Here is a 19,706-nt window from a genome sequence, read left to right on the forward strand (position 1 = left end):
GTATTCCCTTCCCTTTGCCATTCTCTAATGTATAACAACCCAATATATTTACTAGTTTCCCTCCAAAAACAGTCGGTTGAACAATATTGGTGTACACTTACATACAATCTACTCCACAATTATCAGGTAACAAATCAACCAAGAGATGTGCATTCACTGCATCAGGGCTGTAAACTTTGCACGCGGTATTATTTTTAAAACCCAGTAATCTGGCCACTTTATTACTGAATTTGACGGACACACTTTTAATGTCCCCCACCCGAATCTTCCCCCTCTTAATGAGAGGGATAATAATTCTCCTGCTGTCTTCATCCCAACCAAATACATCGTTACTGTTGAAAACGTATTTATATTCACTGTCAAAATATACTTTTAAATGTTAAAAAATATCCCTGTTAAGCGCCCTCACCAGTCTTTTCATGTACCCTGCTAACACAGCTGTCATCGGTCTATAGATATAGGTGTGCTTATTATTTTTACCATGTTTATTAACAAACTGGAGGGAGAATTCTTCATCTCTAGATAATGCAGCATAGTAAACTCCTAGAAACATAATCAAAGCTAGACCCACTTCATATTCGCTTCCATTCGGTAGGAATATAGAAGCAGGTAACCCATTCACAAACCCGGACGCTGAGTTATTCACATAATACTTGTCCAAACAGTCTAGACTACTCACATATATAATGTGTTCACCCGTCATACTGGCGAAGTACTGAACATAATTTCTCTCATCTAGGTCTTATATGAAGGGTGCATGACATACTTTTACCTTTAATAAACTTAATGTCCTCCCCCTTTTGATTCGTCACACCAATGGAAATGTAATCTACCAGAATTGTATTTAAAGGTTTATAAACAGAATTACGCAAACCTCTACCCTGTCCACATTCCATCGTGAAACAATCCAGGATATTTACTGTTTTATCACCCAGCGATGAGGGCTGAATAATGTTGGAATATAAGTAAACGTAATTGATGCTGTGATCACCGAGATAGGGAGTTTTGGAGTGGTGATTTCTCAACACCCCCACACCGTAAATCATGTATTGCACTCCTATGTTAAACCCCCATAAACGAGCAGCCCTAACACTAAACCTTACAACAACTGAAACAACTCCTTCTACCTTTGCAACCCAGGCATTCACGTATGTGAGGCTCATCCTCTTCAAATCATCATTCCATGAAAATAACCTTTCCTTACGCATAATACCCCAAATGTATGCACCATAAATATTTCCAGTTGTTCTGTAATGTCTGTATTGAGTGTTCTAGTCAATCTATTCATGTCCCCTGCTAATTAGCCAACAGCGAGAGCATGCGTGAAAGTGTATGAGCGAGTTGCTGACTTTAAACTGAAGTATGAAATCTTCATCTTCTGGTGTGATGGCGTAGTATTTGTTTGGGAGTGTAACCCCTATGATACCTAAATTGTATTCTACCTCTTTTGATAGAGATAAGGGAGAGGCCAACCTGTTTATAAATTTACAGAGCCTGTTTTCAGGAAATAAACCTAGGCACACCCCGCTATTCACATATGCGATATAATCGCTACACATGCTGAGCACACAATGCTGGTAATACACATTATTGAGGTCATATATACCACACAGCTTAGAGGGAATGAATAAAAAGTATCGAAAAATTAACTGTACTTATTATACAAAATAATGGAACATACATACATACACATGTACAGATACAGGTTGGCAAACATTTTTTTTTCTTTTTACATAAGCGGGTCACACAGCTATGTTCAGTTCAACCCCGATGCTTAATTTTTCCATGTCCATCACTTCCAAACGCCTCAATTTGGAAAATATATCCTTCAACTGCACATCTCCCACACATTTCTCTTCCATGAAGGATAAAACTGACTCCTTGACAACTATACATGTATCCTTTCCGTGGCGTTCCATCTCTCGCCAAAGGTAGTTATTGGTTTAACCAGACAGTTCACGTGACCACTTTGTCCTATCCCTGCAGAGAATAGGACATATTTCACATCTTCACACGATACTTTTTTAACTTAATTTCTAAACTCTTCAACGCTGAATGGAAGTAATTGTATCTCATTTCTCTCATATCGTTCCGCAACCTTTCCACATGCTCTTCATCCTTAGAATACATTATACTCAATCTGGCAAATTCATTGTCTTCCACGAGTGCACTAATTCCATAATGGGTTAACAATGTGAAAATGATGGGAAGGTTGGGTTCTTCAGCATCGAATGTGTTCTTTCCGTCGGGTACTGTCAGAGTGGCGGAGCCTTCTCTCCCACAGTGATGGAGTGAAGTGTAACTAGCCCCAGCTCTGTTGTAACGGTGACCCGCGATGTCAGCATAAAGGTAAACCCTCACAAAGTCTTCAACTAATCCATTATTTCGACATGTTACACAGTTAGTGGCTACAGTCAGGCAACACTCTTCTTGAACTTGGTCTCAGATAAACTCCAACCAGCTTGCAGGGTGAAGAAGCCATCTCGAACAGTGAATGGGAGTGTGCACATCAACACTCGGCGAGCCTAAATGCGCTAATGCACTCTTAAACTTGCCAGGGTTTCTACATCCTCTCCTCTCCACCACCGGGATTCATGCTAAGCTCTGGCCCCCATTCAAAACTTTATCGCCCCAGCACTATTGGACAGGTTCATCTCTGATAATTTTGCGACACGCCGATACAACTGTTCCCTTCGAAAGTTTATCACACCCGCAGGATTGAACGGCTCCACCTCTGATAATTTTGTGATTCATCAATACACCAGCCAAACATCCCCCTTTTTCTTTGCTACCCTGTTCTTCATTGTTCTGCTGCCTCCTTTCTTAACTGAATTGTGCCATGCTTCTATCTGTCTTTTTTTAACGGTATTTCTCACCATCCATTCCCTAATACCTCCATGTTCAGTTGAATAATTATAACTGGGTCTCCTTCATTCCATTCAATTGTGCCTGAATTTTGCAGATGATTAACTGAGGTTTTTACATACAGTATCTGATGATCTTTCAACAATATAGGAATAACACTAGTCAGGTCAGGATTTATTCTTTTGTGGGTAACTTCGCGGTTGAGCACAATCAAAATTAGTGGCTCTCCCTTCTTCTTCTTTGCACGGTCATTCCCAATGAGAGGTAAAGGAGGTGGAGGTGTAAACGATTTAGCACTTATGGGAAAATTCGCACTACTCTGCACGTTAAGAGGAATGTATGTGTCACCCGTACCTGTGTTTACCCTACCTCCCCCTCTGCTGTCTTCACTGCCTGCATTGATGCTGTTAACATTATTATTATTATTATTATTATTATTGTAATCGCTATTGACACTATGGTTATTAATGCTGTTGTTGTTGTTATTGCTGACGCTGTAACCACAAGTTTCCCGACCTTTTGTTAACCTCTCATACATGATGGCTGGTACAATGTAGAACTCCTTCATTTTTTTCTTTTCGTATTTAAAAAGACTTCCTATCAAACTGGCTGCTAAAGGAAGGGAAGTAATATAGACAGAATAGCACTGCCTTTGTGACTCTTCAATATGTTTTTCTTCTTTGCTAACGTTGACGTTTTCAAGGATACTTGACGGATTTCCCTCTTACACCTTCTAAGCTTTTTAATGAGGGTTGTTTCTCTGGTCAGATTACCATGACGAAAATGTATAAAAATTTCGGATATGGTTGTGATAAATGCTCTATTTAATGTGGGAATTACTCTACTCCTCTTGGAGGGGGACAGATGGGAGATAAATAAAATAAAATCTTTGTTTTTAAGTATTAAAGCTTCCTTTTTACAATTCATATCCACACAATTTGGGATTCGTTGACCCACGAATTAAATTGAGCATGATAACCCTTCCAATCAACATAATATTGCTTTCTGTTGCCTCTCCTCCTAGGTTTCAGGCAATTTGGTAGGTATTAATTCTTCTTTGTAGAATGTACCTTTTATTTCTTCTCCCGCTAAATCTTCTAAGATGTAAACTGTAGGATTTTGCAGTGACAAGCTTCTTGATTTTAAACGTTTCTAGTGTGTTTTGAACTGTGTATCCTCTCCTGAAAGTGGCGTTCCAGTTTTCGTCAACTATGCGTATGGTGTCTCCAACGTTCTTATGCGGCCCGTTGTTGGAAAGGCATTTTTATACATTCTCGAGAACTGACTTTTAATGTCCACTTTATTCTTCATCGCATGCACCTCCATGGGCGTCTGCCCATTCCCTAAACTCTTGTGCAGTGAGTTGTTATAGCTCTTGACTATGTTCTGCAGAACGCCGTTATATTTCAATGTGTTGTTGTGTGTAAGGTATCGGTATATTCGGTTTTCAATGGTTCTTATTACTCTTTCAGCTATAGAAGCTTTAATTTCCCACGAGCAGATGCTATATAACAACACGTTCCTACTTTTTAGATATTTCCTCACATGTTCATCGCTGTTCAGACAGGACAGTCCTGAAAAATCACTAGATTCTAGAAACACTTTCAGAGCATCGTGCACTGTGACACTGTCTTTCTTTTTCAGAGGGAGGATGCTTAAATACCTCGAAAATTGGTAGATGAAGAATAGCAGATATTTATAACCTTCATTGTGTGGAGCGAGTTTTGACATGTTTGGAAGATATGATTTTCCTCCTAAGGAAATGTTTGCGTGTGGTTTTATGTAGGGTGTATGATAGATGGCCCCATAAAAAACCTGTGATCTCCACTTTAGTTATGTTCCTGTCTTTCTTCGCTGCTTTGAGCAGCGCATTCACACCGCTAAAATTGCTTGGTTGTGTTACATTCTCATATAAATTCCTGAGCAGTTGGAACTGTTCTTCAGTCAAATTTGTACGCAATTTGGTATTCAATCTCTCTGAGGATATTTGTTGAGCTGTAACAGTTTGGGTGTTGATGGACTAATAGATAACCATACTGATTATATGTTAAAGCTCTTTTATGTATGTCCGAAAACTTTGTACCCCATCACCAGCCGAACAAATGTCTACCCAAAGTTTCAATCTGTCCAATGTAACTGTTCTTCATGAGAATTTAATGGGAGTAATTGAGACTGATGTTCCTGCTGAATTTACCCGAGTAGAATGTGTTCTGGGCTATAAAAATCACCGATATGCCCGAATGACGTCCTGCAGTGAATGCCTGGGTGATGAACTTATCGTCCAGTACAAATAATACACCTTTACCATCCTCCATTCCTCTTTCTGTGTAATTGAATGGGTTTAGTATCTCTTTGGATACTTTGAATTTAGCACTTATGCTGTGATGTCTTTCCAGAGGGAGTTCACTCACCCCACAATATAAAACACAGTAAACTTGGCCTCATACATTTCAATTATGTTCGAACACAGGATCGATTTTCCACTGTTGCTGAAACCTGCTATGATAATTCGTGCAGGAATGGTGAAAAGGTTTAAGATTTTTCCCTGGAAGGTACCCGTTTCCATGGTTACAATTAAAACGCTACTGAGCAGATGCAACATTTGCCTGAGTGTTATATACAAGTGAGGGTTGTGGAGAAATGAATTTGATTGTGCAATGTTTTTTTTTCATATACAGGTGAGGATTGTAAAAAAATGAATTTGATTGTTGGTGATTTTATGCGTCATAATTTGTTTACATACATTCACAATAATTTAAACTATGAATTCATAGATGAATTTGCATATACAGGCACAAATTTTAGCGAGTGACACGTCTCCTCAGGCCAAGCCGACTTTTCTTAGCAGGGGGAGGAAACTTCAACTTTGCCCAAGAATTTGTGAGGAGAGTTATTGGACGCTATTGCTGCTGCTGCTCCTGCTGCTTAACATCCAATTTGCTGTCCACTCTCCGTCTTTGGGAACAGCCTTTTATCTTGGGGAAGCAGTATGAAGGAGTGGGAGGTTGAAAGTCATAAGGTGGGGCAGAGGCTTTGGATGTGATTGCCACGGCCGGTGGTGGTGGTGGCAGCAGGGGTGCCAGGATCTCCTCATCTTCTTCGTCAACTCCTTCCGCTCCCCCCGCTCGTTCATTCACCGGGATCTGAGGGTGACCGTAAGCGAGAGATTTATAAGGGGTGATGTAATACCTCTTATCTTCTAAAGAACACACTCCTTCCTCTGTCGGGTGTGACACATCATTCCTCCCACCATCGACAAATTGTGAACTGTGGTGTAAGTGATCTCATTATTCTCAATTATATATTGGCATTGGCTATGACTAATAGTCTTTTCGCAACATCATTGAATCCCCTTTAAAGTGTTACACTGGCTGTTTTGTGTTTCATATGAATAAACTTTGGGTTTTACACCGATGAACTCTCTGGTAAGTTCGACGCCTGTTTCAATTTTGACAAGTACGAGTTCCCCCTTGCACGTGCCGTCATACACTTCATGACTTTTTGAAAAGTTGCTCAAATCCAAATACAGTTTAATTACATTCTTCAATTCGTGTGCGAGGCTGTCAGTCTCCAGGGAGAAGATCAAACTGTCGGTGTCAGTGTACAGGAGCTTAACTCTAACAACATACAGTTTTTGAGGGACATCATAATGGAACTTGTACTTCATGTCCTTAGCCAGGTCCAGTACGCTGAACCCGACATAGATCGCGGATTCTGCTGTAACGGTCTCTCTGCAGTGATTCACAATGTATCGTTGATTGTTCAACCTTTCAAAGGACTTGTATGTGTGCTTTGACACATTTCTAAGTAGTGAGGGTTCATTAGAAGACAATTATCTTAGTGGAATAGTTCAAAGGGCTTTTAATGGTCACACCAAAAAGACCATTCATCAAGATTTTGATGGTGTTCCTCTTGTCAGGGTCTGAATCTTTCGCTCTCCCCTCCGCATTCTTTGTGATGTATTCCCTTAAATAAAATCCTTGTTTGGACTTGCAAACTTTTCTTATCGCTTTGACATCTAGACCGAGTCTTATTAATGGTTGCAATAGGGGAAGGCAAATTAAGTAGTTTTGTGCCTAGCAGTTAGACATTTTTTTGGGGGAGCTTCAAATTAAACTTTTCCAAAAGGCTTTTAGTGTAAGGGGTTCAGTATGCTGAACTCGACATAGATCGCGGATTCTGCTGTTATGGTCTCTCTGCAGTGAATCACAATGTATCTTTAATTGTTCAACCTTTCAAAGGACTTGTATGTGTGCTAAGACACATTTCTAAGTAGTGAGGGTTCATCGGAAGACAATTGTATGGTAGAATAGTTCAAAAGGCTTTTAATGGTCACACCAAAAAGACCATTCATCAAGATTTTGATGGTGTTCCTCTTGTCAGGGTCTGATTCTTTCGCTCTCCTCTCCACATTCTTTGTGACATATTCCCTTAAATAAAATCGTTGTTTGAACTTGTAAACTTTTCTCATCACGTCGACTTCATAGACTGAGTCTTATTAAGGGTTGCAATAGGGGAAGCAAATTAAGTGGTTTTGCATTGACAAGTGTGTGCCTACCAGTTCGACATTTTTTTAGTGAACTTCACATTAAACTTTTCCAAAAGGCTTTTAGTGTAAAGGGATAGATTCTGGAGGGTTACGTTCATGTGATGTACAGCTAGAGGGAACTTATCCGTCCTGGGAGCGACATCATCACTAACCTCCTTAGTATTGAGGAGGAGGAAATAACCATGTTCTCCCTGCGAATTGATGGATGTGATATTGCTGGCTGTGTACCTCTATAGTTCAGCATGGGAGAGCTCCATTATTTTATCCAAGGGCATTTTATATCTGCTGCATTGGTGTGCCTTTCGACTAGACTGCAGAAACCACATCTGATATTTTTAGCGATCAGTTGGTAAGTTTCCCCATCGGAAATTAGGGGGAGGCGCATTTGCAAAGTATGGAGAAAAGCGGGAGGTAGACATTAGATAGTAAACTGGGTCCAGTCCAAACTGTGTATAAGTGGCCTTCCTCCAAGCTAAGTAAAATTCCCCAATAATCCCCATGAGAAGGTATAAAATGGTGTAATCCAGTAAGTTAAAACAGTTTGCAGCATTCCACACTTTGCAGACATGTTCATAGCCTTCACAGGGTATGCTTTCCCCTGTCAGCGAGGAATTGAAATACACTTTGGGAGGGATGCCGGGTTTTTGCAACACTTTGAAACCTGTGACGTAGTCGTAAGGGTAGTACTGTTTACCTATACTCAAAACTAGTTTGGTGCACTCGTTGGGATATTTAGATAACATCAGGCATGTGATTTCCAAAGCTCTTTTCTGCTTGATGTGACTCGACGCAAGACTGGAAAGCGATCCTCTGATCATGTGGGCACTGTCTATCAATCAGATGTTGCCAGTTTTGAGTGAATAAAATGTGCCTCCATCATGTTTCAAGATTTCAAAGTTATGCTTGATGGCCGCTTCTTTCAAGATGAGTGCTGCATCGCATGACAAATTGTGTACTAACATGTAGGCGAACATGTCTTTGATGAGTGTGTGAGGTGGTCATCTGTGATTAGCAGTAGTGACCAGTTAGGGACATGACGTGTTACCCCCCTTTCTAGCGAGATGCACAATGTTTTTCTGTTGTTTTCCCATGACCAGTTCACATAATTTGTAAACATAGATGTTAAGGTTGTTGTCTTTTTCCAATGTCTTGAAGGAGTCGCTGTTCAGTGGCCTGTCGGGTATGTTTAATGCTGATCCGATTCGTCCTTATCCAGTTTTCCACATCCCTGATGCAGTTTTTACCTGGTGTGTTGTGGTTTTTCCTGAGTAGAACATACACTTCTAGCACTTTAATTATGCAGTTGTACCTGGATTCAATGTTGATGACTTGGCTGCCGGCCCTGACTCCTGCGGGATACTCTTTAAAGTTTGCTATGTTCACCATTTCTCGCTGTGAGATGTCGATTTGTATGCTGTGTAGCGATTCATACACTGTGTCCACCAATGTTAGCACAAGTGGCATATTAACGCAAAAAGAACCCGTTTCAATGGTGGTACCACTGTCGCCCACCATTCTCTGCCTGGTAATGATGATGCATAGGTATAACATGACAGAATTTATACTACTCTCCCAGAGTGTTCGCAAGACGTCCCCTGTGAGCTATGTTCTGTTAATTCTGAGTGCCGTTGTCATGTCAATGTGTTTTCCTACTGCAGTTGAATAAGTGATAGTACTCACAATTCGCCTCTTCTCCTTCCCTGTTGAGCAGTGCCTGCTGTTGTCTGGCACCTCCTACTTGACAGTGACTTCCTCTTGGAAATGTTTCCTTTGCATTTTCCCCATTCGGTGGAGCTGTGACAGCATTCGCAGTGAAACCTGAAAAAATTAGGAATAACGAGTAGAGAATTTAATAAAAATAAACTGGTTGTTTTATATGTAAATGTGGTGGAGACAATGTGCATTTTTTTGACACCGAGCCACATCTTGACAAACTTCTAAATAAAAAAATTATTCTCACTAGCCTGCGGAGTGGTGCTCCCTGCTGTGTTCGCTCCTCTTCTTTCAACGTTGACAGCAGACTCAGTAGTCCTCTGGGTAGTCCGTGCCTTCGGTGGCATATATATATGCCATGGCAAAGGAATTTCAATGTAGCTGTCACTCGTAGTTTCATCACCGCTGTTACTGGTGGAATTACACATGTCTGCTTGTGAAGATGTTGTGGAGTAGAGCAGCCCATTGGTGTACCGATGTAGGCCCTGCTGCTACTGTTTGAGCTTATATACCGACAGTAGCAATCATAAATTTCTTTTTCACATCAGGTCTCAGATTACAATAGTCTTTTTTTGTCACCCTCATATAAGGTTTCGCTAAAGAAGTATATCGTGTCGCGTGTGTGTGTTACGTGTATGACACTGGACATGGAGACAGATTATCAAGCTATGATAGCCGTGTCATGTTGTGTGCCTCGCGTGAATGTGCACCATCACGATATGACATGTTGTGCACCTGGCAGTGAGTCATGGAGAAAATGGTGACTGTTGTGGGTGCTTATCAGTTGGCTATCTGAATTTGAATGGAGTTTAGAAATCTTTTTTCATATTCATACTATCATGTGATATGATATGTTAGGTTAAGGGACTTAGAATTTTTTCTTCATATTCATATTTTTCATATACTCATGTGGATTAGGTAAGGTTAGGTTAGGTTAGGTTAAGGGACTTAAAATTTTTTCTCTCACATTTATATTTATGTGAAATGGCGGTTTTTCATCTGTAGAGTATATCCTGAGTCAAAATGAGGTTGGGTGTTTCACGTGGGTTAGGTTACGTTATGTTAAGGGACTTAGAATTTGTATCCATACAGTATATCTTTAGAAAATAGGTTGGATTAGGTTAGGTTAAGGACTTGGATTTTTTCACTCAGTAGGTTAAGTTAGGTTAAGGTGCTTGAAATTTTTGTCACTCATATTCATATCTATGTGAAATGGTGGTTTTTCATCAAAAGAGTATATCTTGAGGCAAAATGGGGTTGGGTATTTCAAAGGGTCGAGCGAATAGGTTAGGTTAGGTTAGGTTAGGTTAAGGAACTTGAAATTTTTTCACTCATATTCATATTTATGTGAAATGATTTTTTTTTTTTTTTTTTTTTTTTTTTCTTTTTTTTTTTTTTTTTTTTTTTCCATCTGTAGAGTATATCTTGAGCCAAAATGGGGTTGGGTATTTTAAGGAGTCGAGTAAAACCATGGTTTTCCTATCCTGAGAGTTCTTCATGAGCCATTTTTGGGGTTCTTTTCTGAACTAGAGTGAAATATTTGGTGGTTTTCCCGTGGAGTCGTTAATGGGCAACATACGTGAGGTTAAGTAAAGGTGACCTTATGGGGTTTATTGCCTGTGAGCCGAATTGGGGTCGGGTGTTGAGATTCAGCCGAAATGGAGTCTTTTAGCCTACTCATGTCCTATCATTATTCATGGGCAATATTTCTCTCTCTCTCTCTCTCTCTCTCTCTCTAATCAATCTGCGTCTCTCTCTCTCTCTCTCTCTCTCTCTCTCTCTTTGTATCTCATTCTATCCATGCAGGCATTAATCATAATTGTGGTCCTATTTTCCATCAGCTCTATGGTATATTTGTCATTTCTCTTTTCGCCTTATTCAGCACCAAAGGAATCTAGTCAAATGTGGTTCATTCTGGAGATGATTTTGATTCTTACCCAAGCTTTTTAAGTTGAACTTTACGTTGTCTCTCGAATTTGATCACGACAGCAAACAGCTATATCACTTTTCCTGCGGGATATCAGTTTTCGGTTCCATAACTAAATTCTAAAAACTGCAAAGTAGTACATCACATTTGTTGTTACTCCTGGATTGGTTAGCTCTAAAGTAAGTTTATTTTATAACCCAATGTAAATAGCGCAAGAGTCCACAATGATAGAGCCCTTTTGCGCTATTTAACAGTGAGTTATTACACAAAGTTACGTAACAGCTACTTATTCTGGGAGTGACAGAGAACCTGACAGATTTGTAATTTTGGCTCTTTATAAACGTTTTATTTTTAAGCTTCGTATTCTGGGCTTCTGAAAAATTCTTTTAGTGCTTTGTCGTTTGGGTTTGATGTTAACTTCATCAAAAGTTGCTATCTTTTTAGAACTGTAGATGATCTTTTATAAGAGTCGTTGTTTTGGATTGTAACATACATTTGCCTCCTCCTTCTTCTTCTTCTTCTTATTATTATTATTTATTGGAAGGAGATCCTCTTTCAATCAAGTTTTATTGAATGATATTGCTGCATCAGCTGCATTTAACTTGTAAATAGTCTTCTCTATTTTTCTAATAATTGCTCTCTCTGCTATTACAACTGGCGAGTATGGCGCCGATATGTTTCATCAGGCGGAGTCAATTTCAGGGATATTGCTTAAAAATTTATTTATCGCAGTAAATAAATAAACCGATCAAAATATAAGACAGTATCATCTGAGCATGATCACTGCAGTGGGTCGGAACAGACTATAGATGCTGTCAGGATCTACTCAATATATAGTGATAGGTCAGCAGGGGGTCATCCGCCCACTGAGTTTTCATTGGTTGGAGAAAGTTTCTTTCTCGTCGCTGAAGGTAGCGCTGTAGCAGCCTAGCAGACCGTTGAGGCTGGGGCATGACTTCCCTGGGTGTTGTGTCATGGTGGCTCGCATTTTCACTGGCTGCTGGGCTGCTTGTCTCATCTGGTATTCTTTGATTGGGGGTGTCGCTCGGCCTGGTATTACTTGTATTATTATTCATACTCATAGATCTTCTTAAGTAGGTGTGGAGGAAGAGCACTTCCTGTGTCGTACTAAATGAGGGCTTTTCTTGTTGTATAAGGAGTGCCTTGAGCAGTCGCAAACGTCGCTGGTCAGGAGCCCTCCCTATTGTCTTAGTATTCTTGATAATACCGTCGCGGGAGATAGCTTCCTGGTGTGCTGTCATGGTATGGTTTTTAATTGCTCCTTCTTGTGTGTGGCAAGAAATCCTCTTGGACAGTTTCATAGAAGTCATACCAACGTAAGAGCCGGGACATCCATGGATGGGCCATAAGAATCGGTAAAGTACGTTCGACTGTTTCAAGAGGTCTCTTGCTGGGATGTCTGGTTGTTCTTCATGTTAAGGTCACGGCTACGTCGATTTTGGTAATAAATTACGTGTTCGAGTTCTTTGTCGACTTCGGTAGGGGTCACATTTTCTCTGAAGATTTTTCCAATGCATCCTCGTCCTCACGGTGACGTGTGTGCATTCTAGCCTTCTAATACAGCTTGATCTTCTCATGGGGTCTTTCACTCTCGCTGTACCACCGATCCAGCGCTGTCGATTCGGATTCGGATACCCGTTATTAACGAGCAACAAAGTGACTCGGTCGAGTTCTTTGTGCGTGTCCTGCCAGGAAGAACAGTGCTTGAGGGGCCCCCGAATGTAGGCTCTGACTGTGGTGTTCTTGAACCGCGGGCTTTCGCTGTCACCATTCAGGCAAAGCCCCAAGTTTGTCTGCTTTGTGTAGACCGAAGTTCTTAGGCCATCGTCGGTCTTGGAGACGAGGACGTCGAGAAAGGGGAGCTGGCCTTCGTTGCTGAATTCGACGGTATAATTCAGCGAACTGCACTGCTGGGACATGCGCCGGAAAACTTCAACCTCTTCATTCTCGGCTTGCACAAAGATATACCTTAAGTATTTGCGGGGTTTTCTAATATTGGAGAAAACTCTCTCTTCTACAGTAATAACAGAGAGAAAGCAATTATTAGAAAAATAGAGAAGACTATTTATAAGTTAAATTCACTGATGCAGCAATATCTTTCAATAAAACTTATTATTATTATTATTATTTGTTGTTGTTGTTAAATATCATGAGCGTTTCTCGTACAAAATATCACTTTTCAATAATAATAATAATAATAATAATAATAATAATAATAATAATAATAATAATAATAATAATAAATGCCCTCACAAAATGCCACATTATTTCTAAAAAATCAAGTCCCTGTCATTTGCATTGATCTCGAAGCTCCTTCACGCGATGAAGTACTTTGCGTGTTTCCACAGAACCGAAACCAGAAATAGTGTAACCCTATTTTTCTTCTTCTTGTCTGTCGCATGTGACTTGCAAAATTAGGCTCTTGATTTTGATATCAATCATCACAGACTTCACATTATTTCTATAACTTTCTGTCCACCGTCGATACACTTTATTGTTATGTTCTTTCATTACTTATAGGCAATAATTTTGTTCACTCTCTTTTCTTTTTTCTTTTTTCTTTTGTATCTCCTACTATCCATGCAGGCATTTATTATAAGTACGATACATTATTTATATTCTACTTTTCATATTTCGTCACCAAAGGCATGCTTAAAAGGCATATAAAGGGAAAGTTTATACATGAGCAGACTTTCCTTTTGCATCTCTCTCTCTCTCTCTCTCTCTCTCTCTCTCTCTCTCTCTCTCTCTCTCTCTCTCTCTTCGATTTCTTCGTGAACTGTAGTGATCAGTTACTTTTTGAAATTTTTTCCCATTATTTTGCAAACTGAAAATCGTCTGTCCTGTATCTTATATTGATAAATATGTTCAGGAAAACTTTTAGCCTTATTTATTTCCATCAAAAGAGACGGAAAAAAATAAAATTTTAATTTTAAAAAATCCGATCTTCAGAAGCGGAGCAACACTATTTAAAAAAAAAAAAAAAAAACTTTTAACTGGCAACTAATTAATAAAAGCCAATTTCGTAAATTTTGGTAGAATGGAGAATTCAACTTTCTTGGGGGGGTGGTGGGGAGGGGCAGGGGGACGGGGAATGGGAAAGAAGCTCAGACAAATAAGTATTTGGTTTGATATCGAAATAAACCTCTTTCCTGTTCCATTCTCTTGTCCTCTTTTTATTTTGAAATTATCGCTTAACCTAATGTCAAGGTATTTCTTTCCTTTTTTCTTCTTTAACCTGGTTTCTATTATTTATTTATTTTAGTAATCTAACACTTGACGTTTAAAAATGATAAAATAGGTAACAGACTAAATTTCCTTCTAACTTCCTTAATATGTTATAACAACAACAAACATCCGCTGCACTCTCCTTCACAAGACTTATGTAGTTGTTTTTGCTCGCAACACTAGGCAGGCTGCAGCTGCTGCATACATTATGCCATTTTCTAGAAACAGGTTGAAAACTTAGTTTAGTTGGAGTTATATCTTGGATTCAACTGAAATGTGGAATAGTTTGCCCAGTGAAGTTGTGGAATTTCTGATCTCCAAAAATTTTAGCGAGGAGTAAATTCATTCCTACTTTATGTTGACGTCTCATGAATCCAGGTGTATTGGGTTTATCATCTATTCCCTCGTATAACTTGCCTCTCTCTTCAGGTTGAACATATAAAAAAAATAGAAAACAAAAATGAAGTTATTTCACTAACAAGTCTCCTTGTATTCAAAAGAAAAATTACTTGTCTATGCTGTTGGGAACTTAATTACATTTAACCGCTTAATAAAAATAAAAAAATGTTACGCATCCAAGTCTCTGGTGGATTTCACACGTATGTCAGGATAAATGCAAACTTAAATTGAGCAAAAAGGTAGTATTTGAATTTTCATTATATATAAAGCTTATTAAATTTCCTTGTCATTATTTGGAAACCAAATAAATATGTACCCCCTCAGTAACCTCTAGAACTTGTGTGTTTGTGTGTTGTGTGTGTGTGTGTGTGTGTGTGTGTGTGTACAGTTACACAAATATACATAAGATATATGTAATTCATTTTCATTTGTATTATGTTGTTCCTTTTGCTTTATTTATAATTGCAAAAAGAAAAAAAAGCCACGCCACGAAATATTCCGAAGCCAACAACTTTTATGCCCCGCAATCCACAGAAAAAAATTAGCCAGAATTTATACCATTACCCATTACCTTTTGTTTTCTAACTTTTTCGAATCCCTTCTTTATACAGTATACTCGGGTAAAGATCGTGATTGGAACCTTTATGCGAGCAAATTGGTTTCCGGTAGTTTTGAGTAAGACCCTCAAAAGAGAGGGAGAGAGAGAGTGAACTACAAAATTAAAATTTTGCAATACTGCTCTTGCATTCTCTGACAGATAAAGAAAAAAAGGGCTGCCCGAAAGGTGCAAAGTCTTGTTAATCCTCCGCAGTACAAAGTCTAAATGAAAGAGTATTCCCGTCGAAGTCTAAAACAATCCAGTAGCTTTTTATCTTTTCATCGGGAAATGTGAATGGAACAAAAATGGTTGCAAAGAACGAACAGCTTTTGATTTTGATAGTTGTATCCAACGTACATACAGACAACCCCGCAGTGAGCTGGTGCCGTCAGTGCACCTCAAGCAGTACACTGTAGACATTACTTAATGAGGTTTTTGCAGCGTCCCTTCGGCCCCTAGCTGCAACTTTTTCATTCCTTTTATTGTACCTCCGTTCACATTCTCTTTCTTCCATCTTACGTTCCATCCTCTTCTAACAACTGTATCATCGTGTAACTGGGAGGTTTCCTTCCTAATGCACCCATAAAATCGTTTGGCTCTCAATTTCTCTTTCAGCGCTGAATGACCTAATAGGTCCCAACTTATATAGTCTATTCCATTTCATGCAGACATACATACATATCTACTTCGATGGCGTCATCAGTCATTTGATAAAGCATTCGTAGTAACACCCAAGAGACCCCGAATATATCCCAGTGATTTACTGTGTAGGATATTTCCCTTTAAGATATTAATTTAGCTTACATTCCCCTTTCACTGTTTATTTTAAGTTCGGCAGAATTCTTTCTAATAAAACCGATCGTTTTCACAGTGTTCCAGGTCATATCTATCTACTCTATCTTGCATATATGAACGTTTTCCTCAAGATTTACATATCTTCTGTCAGTTCAGTTCAGTTTATTTGCCTCTGGCCGTATTTGTTAAAGCTTAAAAATCTAAAAATATGTGATAGTTTTCATCATATTCTTAATTCATAACATAATAATTATAATATAAATCATGACATAATAGTAATAATAATAATAATATAGTTTACTTTGACTATCTTCATGATTTACGAATGCTTACAAATTTCCCTTAAGATGAAAGTATAGTAGGCAACTCATTAATCTTGACCGATGCTTATCACGGTTTGCAAACATTGTAGTTTCAGCACCTCAGTGACGTGTCGGTATGGTCTTGGCCTGCCATCACGGTGGCCGGAAGTTCAATTCTCGGGCATTCCTCTGAGGTGTCAAAGATGTGTATTTCTGGTGATAGAAGTTCACTCTCGACGGAAAGGCGTTGGTCCCGTTGCTGAATAACCACCGGTCCCATGCAACGTAAAAACACCATACAAACAAAGATGGTAGTTTCGATTAGATTATTAACATGCGACATGTCAACATATCGTCAGCATGTCCATTAAAATAAATGTTATTTTAAAGGTTGATGTTATCGCCATTTTAAAGAACACTTTAAATATTATATTCATTATATCTTCCATCTTTTTCCCTTGATATTTAAGTTCTGTCTTGCCTTCTATGGTTTCCTCTTAAATCGGCAGGATTAATCATAAACAGAATGAGGAAGCGACAAGACAGGAGTTTTGAGACGAATTTGAGCTCTTCCCACTTTCGAGAACCGTCTGAAAAGAAGAGGATTTTTTATTTGATAAAGAATCTGTGAAATGCTTTGAAAGATGGGAGATGAAGGGAACAAATCTGTTTGAATAGATTATAAACGAAGCTAATTTGGAGATATGAAACAAAATACATCGTTACTTTGTATCCACAGACATTTTTATTGGAAGCTCGAAGCTTTAGAGTGTTTAGAATATCAATGTCTTTCTCGGTATATTTATAAAAACCTTTCTTTTAATTAATTCCAAACCTTTTGTAAAAGGTTACTTTACGCCGTGTGTTATAGTAACATTTTACGTAAATGTACTGAAATTCTATCGCTACTACATCAGGCCAAACATCTTGGTAAAAATATGAATGATGAAATTATTATTTGCAATTCCAAATTATATTGAATACCGGTCGGCTCGGCTTTCACTGAAACGACCTATACAAAAATCAAGGACCTCTATAAAAGGTGTAGTGCCGTCAGTGCACCTCACTTGGAGCACTTCAGGCATTATTAAAATTTTCCAACTTCTCTTCGGCCCATGGCTGCACCAACTATTTAGCATTTTACTTTGCCTCTGTCCATGCCTCATTTATCCTTCTTGCTCTCCAACCACCCAACTGCCTCTCTTTTCGTTGCCTCAAAACAAAGATCGGGTAATCAGCGAGAAATATCAAACGGACAAAAACATTTGGGTAATCAGGCAGCTGATAGCAAGCTGCCATATCCTCAAAGGCTCGTTTGAGAAGCGTAAAAACCTTTAGGTAAGAACTATAACGAACATCGCAGGACCCAAATGAGTACACACCATCCACGAAAACCGCAATGAATTATTTTAGTACCTTTTGGAAGCGAAGCCCGTGAATGAGAGCCAACAATGCAAACATCAGCGATAATTACATACTAAAAGAGAAAATAGTGACTCTCTCGTCTCTTTCACGAAGCCAACGGTTGTGATTTGCTCTAATTACCCCAGGGAACCCTGGGCTCTCAAAGGGGGACAATCTCCGAGGTACTTCGTCTTCGCCTAGCGTGAGTTGTGCGCGATCTGGGTTGGACAAAGGGTGAATACTGCCATCGACAAAAGGATAATTATCCTTTTAGGATCTTGAAAAAGGTGGCAGTGTTGTAAAGGTGAACATATAGTCGAATTCAAATATTACAGAAAGAATAAAAACATTCATATATTGGACATCTTATATCCCTTTATCTGCAAGCAAAACCATCAGACCAACGAAACAAAAAATGAACTAAAAAAAAATTCCTTTAAAAACAGACTTCACCAGAGCAAGCGAAAGTCCCTGCTTCTTCATCTTCTTCTTCTTCTGCAGCCATTAACCCACAGAAACAGCCTCCTGGGAGATAGATTGCATATATCATTGTGTCTCATTGCATATGTTGACAATGCAAGCAGTGGGCGCTATCTCCATGATTTCCCCAGACAACCGAAGCAAAGCGTTTTCTTCCCGCTGTTAACGACCGCCGCGCGCCGTGGTATTTACTGCATGGAGACAGTAGGGGGTGTGGTAGTTGGAAGGGGGTCTTACCTTTATGGAGTAGAGGGGCGGGGGGAGTTCATGGGAGGGTGCAATGGATTAAGTATGGCACAGGGATATGACATATGAGGAGAAGAATGAAGATGTGAATGACTAAAGTAAGGGTGAATGGGTATTTTGGGGAGAATGAAAAATCGTGGATGACATAAATCTTGGAATACTTCTGAAGATAAAGAAAAAAATAGCATTCGAGAGCATTAAAAGGTTAGGAAAAAACAGTATTCAAAAGTAAAGGAAAATAACATTCTATGTCAAAGAAAATATATAGCATTCGAAAGCAAAGACGAAAGATAGAATGTCAAGAAGAAAAATAGCATTTGAAAGGAGAGAAGAAAAATAGAAAGTTAAGAAGAAGAAAAATAGGAAGTTAAGAAGAAAAATACCATTTGAAAGAAGAGAAGAAAAAAATAGGAAGTTAAGAAGAAAAATAGCATTCGAAAGTCAAGAGGAAAAAAGACAAATCGCCTTCGAACGTTAAGAAGGTAAATAGCACTCGAAATTTAAGAAAGAAAACAGCATTTGAAAGCAAAGAATGAAAATAGAATTCGAAAGGAGAGAAGAAAAATAAGAAGTTAAGTAGAAAAATACCATTCGAAAGTCAAGAAGAAGAAAGACAAATAGTCTTCGAAAGGTAAGATATCAATAGCACTCGAAATTGAAGAAATAAAATAGCATTTAAAATCAAAGAAGGAAAATAGCATTCGAAAGGAGAGAAGAAAAATAGGAAGTTAGGTAGAAAAAACAGCATTCGAAAGTCAAGAGGAAAAAAGACAAATAGCATTCGAAAGTTAAGAAGAAAAATAGCACTTCAAAGCAAAGAAGGAAAATAGCATTCAACCCGAAAGAAGAAAAATAGGAAGTTAAGAAGAAAATACATTTGAATGCCAAGAGGAAATAAGACAGATAGCATTCGCAAATAAATAGGAAAAATATGATTCGAAAGTGAAGAGGGAAAATGGCCCTAGAAAGTAAAGAAGAAAAATAGCATTCGAAAGTGAAAAAAGAAAATTACATTTGAAAGTAAAAAAAGAAAATTACATTTGAAAGTAAAAAAATACCATTCGAAATTAAAGAAGAAAAATATAATTCGAAAGTAAAGAAGGAAAATGGTATTTAAAAGAAAAGAAGGAAAATAGCATTCGAAAGTGATGACGGAAAATCACATTTGAAAATGAAGAA

The sequence above is a fragment of the Macrobrachium nipponense genome, chromosome 1 (assembly GCF_015104395.2).
Source record: "Macrobrachium nipponense isolate FS-2020 chromosome 1, ASM1510439v2, whole genome shotgun sequence".
Taxonomy (NCBI): domain Eukaryota; kingdom Metazoa; phylum Arthropoda; class Malacostraca; order Decapoda; family Palaemonidae; genus Macrobrachium; species Macrobrachium nipponense.